Consider the following 7,430-nt stretch of genomic DNA (forward strand, 5'->3'; position numbering starts at 1 on the left):
GGGGGTAAGAGAGGAGTTTCACGAGAGTACACAAGGATGGATATAAAACATGTAATATTACACCATAATGTAAAACATAGGATAACTAAAAATTTAGAAAACTGTATATCCTAAAGTATGGACCACAATGTAAACACAGATGTCACCTTGTTTGAAAGCTATTATCTCAGAGTCTGTACATCAGTTTCAGTAAATATGATATGAATAAGTTAAAAGATTATCACTGTGGAAGGAAAAAGGTTTTATGGTTTATGGTGGATGTGTGGGAGTACTGTACGTTGTATATATGAATTACTGTGATCTAAGGCTCTTGTGAAGAGAAGCTCAATAATTAGGAAAAAAGCAAAGAAAAAGATAGGATGTAGAATTTTTCCAAATCAATACGTATTCTATATCTAACCTTTAAACTCATCGCTATATTCCATTTTACTAGTAAAGGAACCTGACATTATATTGGGCTTCACTTTTCAGGAAGTTTTGGATCACAGAGTGGTTCAACAATGGCAGTGGAGGAATACTGGTATGGGATGTTATTGACAGGTGATATATGGTTGACAGGAAGTTATGCAGGGCATATGTCCAGGGTGCATGGTAATGTTTGGATATACTCATAGTAGAAACAATTAAAAACAACAGCTGAAGGGGTACTGGGTTACTGGCTGGGGAGGGCTCTGTCGTGGTCCCTAGGGGAGCAGTGGCAATCCCCCAGGTGCAATGGTAAGGACCAGGAAAGAATGAGGGTCCAACAGTGAGCCCCTGATACTAATGACTATGCTTGTGAGCCTATACACCTGAAATAAGAACAAGGCCTAGAGCAGCACTGTGCCTGGGAGTTTCCTCCTGACAGCCTCTGTCTTACTCAAATGTGGCCAGTCTCAAAGCCAAACTCAGCATGTAAATGCAATGCATTTCCCCCCAGTGTGGGACATGACACCCGGGTATGAGCCTCCCTGGCACTGAAGGATCACTGCCAAGTACTAGCTGATGATGCAACTAGAAAATGACCTTGAATTAAAGGTTCAACGCGGACCAGCAGAATATCCCTGTCTACATACAATAACAGGAGTTAAAAATGCTGTTTCACCTAAATTAAGGGAGAAATGGAAAGGAGAAATGAGTTTATATGGCTATGAAATCTCTAAAAAAGAGTCTGGAGGTTGTCAGAAGGATTGCCCTTATGCACACCTGAGCAGATTCTCAGAGACAGATAAAGTAAATACAACCCCAGGTATTGATCCTTTTGAGGGCTAAAGAGACCCACGGGTTCTATGGTCATGGCAGATGGGGTTCACTGCCATGCCAGTTGACCCTTCTTTGGAGCTGGTGTTTCTGCGTGATGGAGCTGGACTCAGATGGGGTCCCTTTTCACAAGACTTTCATTCTACTTTACTGGAATTGTAGTTGGTGCTGGGGTTTAAGTTGTATCTAGGGGATTTGAATCTCTGGACTGACAATATGATAGCCAGGCCCTGACCTCAACAGACTTTCACTCCTACACTCTGATTTATTGGACTTACCCCACTCAGCTAACATGGCTTTGAAGAATGTCAACCAACACACCATGGAGCCTAGAGTGTCTACAACTGAAAGCAGGAGGATTGCATCCAATATCCATGTGGAATCTAAACCCCCTCTTGACATAGATGTGGAATGGACACAACCAAGCCAAGGTCCATAGGAAGGAGGAATACAGTAAGGATCAAAGTGGACTTAATGATATTCTATTCATGAACTATTGTGGTAAATAATTGAGAAAACGTGGCATTGATGTGGAAAAAGTGGTCATGGTGGCTGCTGGGTGCAGGGAAGGGGAGGAACAGAAGAGATGTGGAAGCATTCTCGGGACTTGGAGTTGTCCTGCGTGGTGCCCCAGGGACAATTGCCAGATGTTGTATGTCCTCCCATGGCCCACTGGATGGAACGTAGGAGAGTGTGGGCTATGGTGTGGAACACAGGACATGGGGTGCAGCGATGTCCGGAGATGTACTCACCAGATGCAATGGATGTGACATGATGATGGAGAAGAGTGTTATTGGGGGGGAGTGGTGGGGTGGGGGCGGTGGGGGCAAATGGGGACCTCATATTTTTAATGTAATATCTTTAAAAAAATGAATAAATTGAGTAGAATTTGGAAAAAAATAATTTATTTAACCTTTTATTTAGGTTTAGAATGGTCTGATTCGAATATACGAAGAAGCTAGCACAGGTTAGCTTTCCAGGCATAAAGATTCCAAAGTCTTACTGAGGGCCTCATGACTTTCCAGGTCTGGAGTGGGGACTAAACATTTACAAAGCTCCTCAGGTGATGCTGATGATGGTCTAGTGTGAGTATCTGGGCTCTGGCAACTCCAGACCCCATATGGTATGGTTCCTGTTTTGAGAATTGAATGGCAGAACGTATTTTTCAGTTCCCAAGACACGGTAGATATTGGCTCCTTCCCTCTCTTTTCCATTTGAAATAATAATGTTAAACTATATTTGCAAATGCTTTACATTTCACAAAGCCCTTCTGCTTTGTTTAGGTCTCTGCACACCAAAAGGTTTTTCCTGTGCTCTGGGAAGAAGCGTCTGAATAAAATACAATCCCTGCCCTCTAGTCTCTTCCAGTACAATAGAGGTGGGAAAGAGACACCCTTTCCCATCTCATGTGACCTGGAATAACGTTCCAGTGTTTGGATCCCTGAGGATACCAGAAATCCTCTCAGGGGTCTGCATATTCCTCATTTGTCCAATTCCCTGTAAGATCAGGTTTCATTCTGCCCATCAACCAAACAGCAATCACAGCAGATTGATGCAGAAGCAGAAATGAGAACCCAGTCATCTTCCATTAAACCAAACATTTATAAAATTTGCAAAAATATAAAACAATACTTTTTTTGGTTTGGAAAATGTAGTCATTCATTAAAATATTATGTTTATGTTACTAAGTAACATGTTTCTTGCTGTCATTTTTAAACAAATTAATATTTTATAACAGCCTTATTGAGATGTAATTCGCATGCCATATACTTCATTGATTTAAAGTGTACAATTCAGTGGTTTTTAATATATTTTCAGAGTTGTGCAACCATCACCACAATCAATTTTAGAACATTTTCATTACCTCCAGAAGAAACCCCATACCCCTGAACTGTCATCCCCCAATTCTCCCATCCACCCACCAGCCCTGGGCAACCTCTAGTCTATATTCCATGGATCTGTCAATGTTGACATTTCATACAAATGGAATCATATAATTTGTGGTCTTTTGTGACTGGCTTCTTTCACTCTGCATCATGTTTTCAAGGTTCACATTATTGTAGTTAGTGTAAATCGGTACTTCATTTTTTTTCATTGCCAAATAATATATCATTGTACGGCCATGCTACATTTTGTTTATCTATTCATCAGTTGATAGGCATTTGGGTTCTTTTCACATTTTGGCTAGTGTGAATGACGGTGCTATGAACATTCCTATGAAAGTTTTTGTGTGGACATAAGTTTTCTCTTCTCTTGGGTATCTAACTATGACTTTGATTTGCATTTCCCTGATGGTTAATGATGTTGAGCATCTTTTCATGTGCTTATTGGCTATTTGTATGAGTAAATATCTTTAAGTTTAATTTTTTTTAAAATTCTAGGAAGATAAATATCAATAGAGATAACCCACATTAGAAAAAATAAAAATAAACAGAGAGTGGGTATAACTCAGTGGTTGAGCACCTGTTTCCCATGTACAAGGTCCCAGGTTCAATCTCAGTAACTCCTTGAAAAAGAAAAAAAAACACAACTCTTTGAGATCCTCAATTTTAAGAGTGGGAAGGGTCCCTGAAAACATAAAGTTTGAGAACTGCAAGCCAGAGCATGTGGGTCAGGGTGTCACTCTAGTGAAGATCTTCCCACTGTTCTTTCTTCCTCACAAGAGCCCTGCCCCTCTCCCAATGAAGGAGAGAAGTCCTTTTGGTTGTGAGTGTGGGCATACAACAAGGATGGTGGTGGGTTACTTGTCCTAGTCATACCTTGTCCCCAGGACACACCCTGTGGGCCAGATCTGGCCCCCACCCTTCCCCAGAACTCCCAGATCCAAAGGGATCTGAGAGGAGCTAATTGTAGGAATTCAAATTTGGGGTGTCTGCAGCTCTTACTTTTTTCTTCAAGTGCAACTGGAGACATCAGCCATCCAGGTCCTGACAGGAGTGGGGGGCAAGGAGAGAATCAGGGTTAGACTCATGTCACCACAATCACCAAGGAGACCAGAGCCAAACACCACCAAAGACCAGCTGCTCCACCCACTGATAAAGCCACTCAGGTCCATCCATCCGTCCATCTATCCATCCACCCTTCCAGTCAACATTCGCTTGGTCCACAAACTGGACACTGGCCTGTGCTTGGTGTCGGAGGCACAGTCACCTCAAACATACCCCAAAAAGAATATGCAGTCATCACTCTCCTAAAAAAAATAATCTGGCAATAAAACAAAGATCTATGCATTCACACTGATATAAATAATTGAATAAAGAAATTGGGAGGAAGATCAGCTCTTCCTTACAGAAAAGTTCCAATTAATACATGTAGAAGGAATAAAGGAAATGGGAAATCTCCATTGGGCCAACACTACCACAATACTTTCTGCAGTCAAGATCCACAGATAGATGCAGAAATAAGTGGACAAATTTTTTTAAAAAGAAGCAGGGTATTTGCATAGTCTCAAAGTATCTCCTCCAGGATGTTTATTAATGACAAAGAGGGAAATATTAACTTTACAGTGGGGAGACCTGGTGAAAATCACCTTAACTGAGTGATCAAGACAGTCATGGTGACAAGACATATCGGTATTATATAATCCCTGATACGATGGGCTGCAAAAGGCATGACACCACTTCTGTGGGATTCTTGACAAAATGCACGACCTCACACTCATCATGAGAGAACATCAGACCAACCCAAATTGAGAACCTTCTGCAAAATAATTGACCAGTGCTCCTTGTGCCAAATTCTTGAAGGTAAGGAAAGAATGGGCCTATAACAGATTGGAGAAGACTTTGACAGCTCAGTAAGATGTGGGGTCCTGGGTTGGAGTCTGGAATGGAAAATAACAGTGTAAACATGGGAAATTGAAATAAGTCTGTAGCTTAGCTCATTGTTTCATGCTGGTGTTATTATCTTGGTTTTGATAGATAGTTATCTGGATATGTAAAATGTTGATGTTCAGGGAAACTGAGGGCTATTTGGGAACTCTAAGTTTGCAACTTTCCTGTAAGTCTAAAAGTATTTTTTTTTTAAGGTTTTAAAAAATCGATTGGGGAGCAGATGTGGCTCCATGGTTGAGTGCCTGCTTCCTGCATACAAGGTCCTGGGTTCAATCCCTGCTACCTCCTAAAAAAAAAAAAGAAAATCAATTGCTCTACTAAGTTTTCCCATTTCAGTTAAGGTGACAGTTGCAGTCAGCCAGGTGCTCAGATTTAAAACAAATGGGTTTTTTTCTTTCTTTCTGTCTTTCCCCAACTGCCCATCCATCTCTCAGTCCTGTCGATTCTTGCTCTAATGTCTCACACCATCCCATGTCTCCCTTTCTCCCACTGCCACCCCCCTCCTCGATGGCTGTGAGTCCTCTCTGCCTCTTACCTAGTCATTCTTCACCGGAGGCAGGACTGAGTGTTCGACCACACACTCACACAACTCTACAATGTCATGCCCTTGCTGTAAACCTTCAACTGTTTCCTAGTTTCCTTTTATGCTATGATAACATCCAGAATTCTTAATGGCACCAAAAAGGGGTGATCTCTTCCAGCTCCTGCTCTTCTCTGTTCTTACTCCTACAATCCCTACCTCCCATCCCCAGCACCCATCCACCATGGTCTGGACGTGTCGGCTCCTCTCATATCCTTGCAGAGACTCAGTGACTTTCAGCCCCAGGACCTTTGCACAAATGGTCTACTCTGCCTGGAACAGTTCCCCATCCTGACTCTACCTGGTTAACTCCTGCTCACCTCTGAAGGCTCTCCTCAAGTGTCACTTATCCAGAAGGCCCTTCTCTGAACCCCCAAGCTTGGATGTGTGTGCTTTTGTACATGAGAAATCCATGAAGAAGGGACAATGCCTGTCTTTTCCATCCCTGGATTCCCAGCATGAAGCACATGGGACAAACCAGGGACTCAGCAGAACTTGTGGATTGTCTGTGGACTGAACGGGAAACCTGCTCATGTGTTCTTTCCAGTATTCTTCCATGGTAAACATCCAAAACCCACCAGAACCCACTAATTATAACTGTACTCTCTCTTGGCCACAGCAGAGATGCAGCCTCACTGACAACACGGCAAATCCTTCGGCACTGGGATTCTTGCAATCCCCACAGTGCTGATGGGGCAGTGAGGCTAACAGAGGCATTGTCAACCCCCAAATCAGAGAGTCTGTGACAAAACCTGGATGGGAACACCAGTCTGTCTCCAAGGGCAGAGGCCTCGGTCCCCAGGACTTATCCACCTTCGCCCCCAAGTCAAAGGGAACTAGGAATGTCTAAACCTGGGCCCAGGGGGTCTCCTTAGACTGCAGGAGGTCCCATCTGAAGCTGACCTGCAGGGGCCTCCCATCCAAGAAAAACACGGAGAGCAGGGGTGGAGGTCTACCTTCTCGGGGAATGCAGGCCTTTGCCAGGCCCAGGAAAACCAGAATCAGCAGGGACATCTTCAGGAAAGGTTCTGGCCCAGGCGTTGCAGGGCCGGGCTGGGACAGGATGCTCGCCATCAAGGACAAGCAGGAATCTGGTCTCCCACCATCCTCCCAGGCCCGTGGCAGGGCTGGCTGCCCACGCATGCCCTGCAGCCTCCCTGGGTTGGCAGGAGACCAGGCTGCACCCACACCACCTGCCAATGGAGTGCTGCTTCCTTCCCCCTGGCTCCTGCTTGTCAACTTTAAAGGAATATTCCAGAACAGTTCCACGCTGAGCATGACGCTTATAATCCTAGATCAAGAGTCAGCAAGCAAATGAGTTCATATGGCTATGAGTTTCTAAAAAAGAGTCTGGAGTTTGTCACAAGGATTGCCCTTATGCACACCTGAGCAGAGTCTCAGAGACAGATAAAGTAGATACAACCCCAGGTATTGGTTCTTTTGAGGGCTAAAGAGACCCACAGGTTCTATGGTCATGGCAGATGGGGTTCACTGCCATGTCAGTTGGCCCTTCTTTGGAGCTGGTGTTTCTGCGTGATGGAGCTGGACTCAGATGGGATCTCTTTTCACAAGACTTTCATGCTACATTACTGGAATTGTAGTTGGTGCTGGGGTTTAAGATATATCTTGGGGATTTGAATCTCTGGACTGACGATATGATAGCTAGGCCCTGAGCCTCAACAGACTTCAGCTCCTACACTCTGATTTATTGGAATTACTCCACTCAGCTAACATGGAGTTGAAGAATGTCAACCACCACACCATGGAGCCTAGAGTGTCTA

This window comes from Dasypus novemcinctus, chromosome 18 (assembly GCF_030445035.2).
Source record: "Dasypus novemcinctus isolate mDasNov1 chromosome 18, mDasNov1.1.hap2, whole genome shotgun sequence".
Taxonomy (NCBI): Eukaryota; Metazoa; Chordata; class Mammalia; order Cingulata; family Dasypodidae; genus Dasypus; species Dasypus novemcinctus.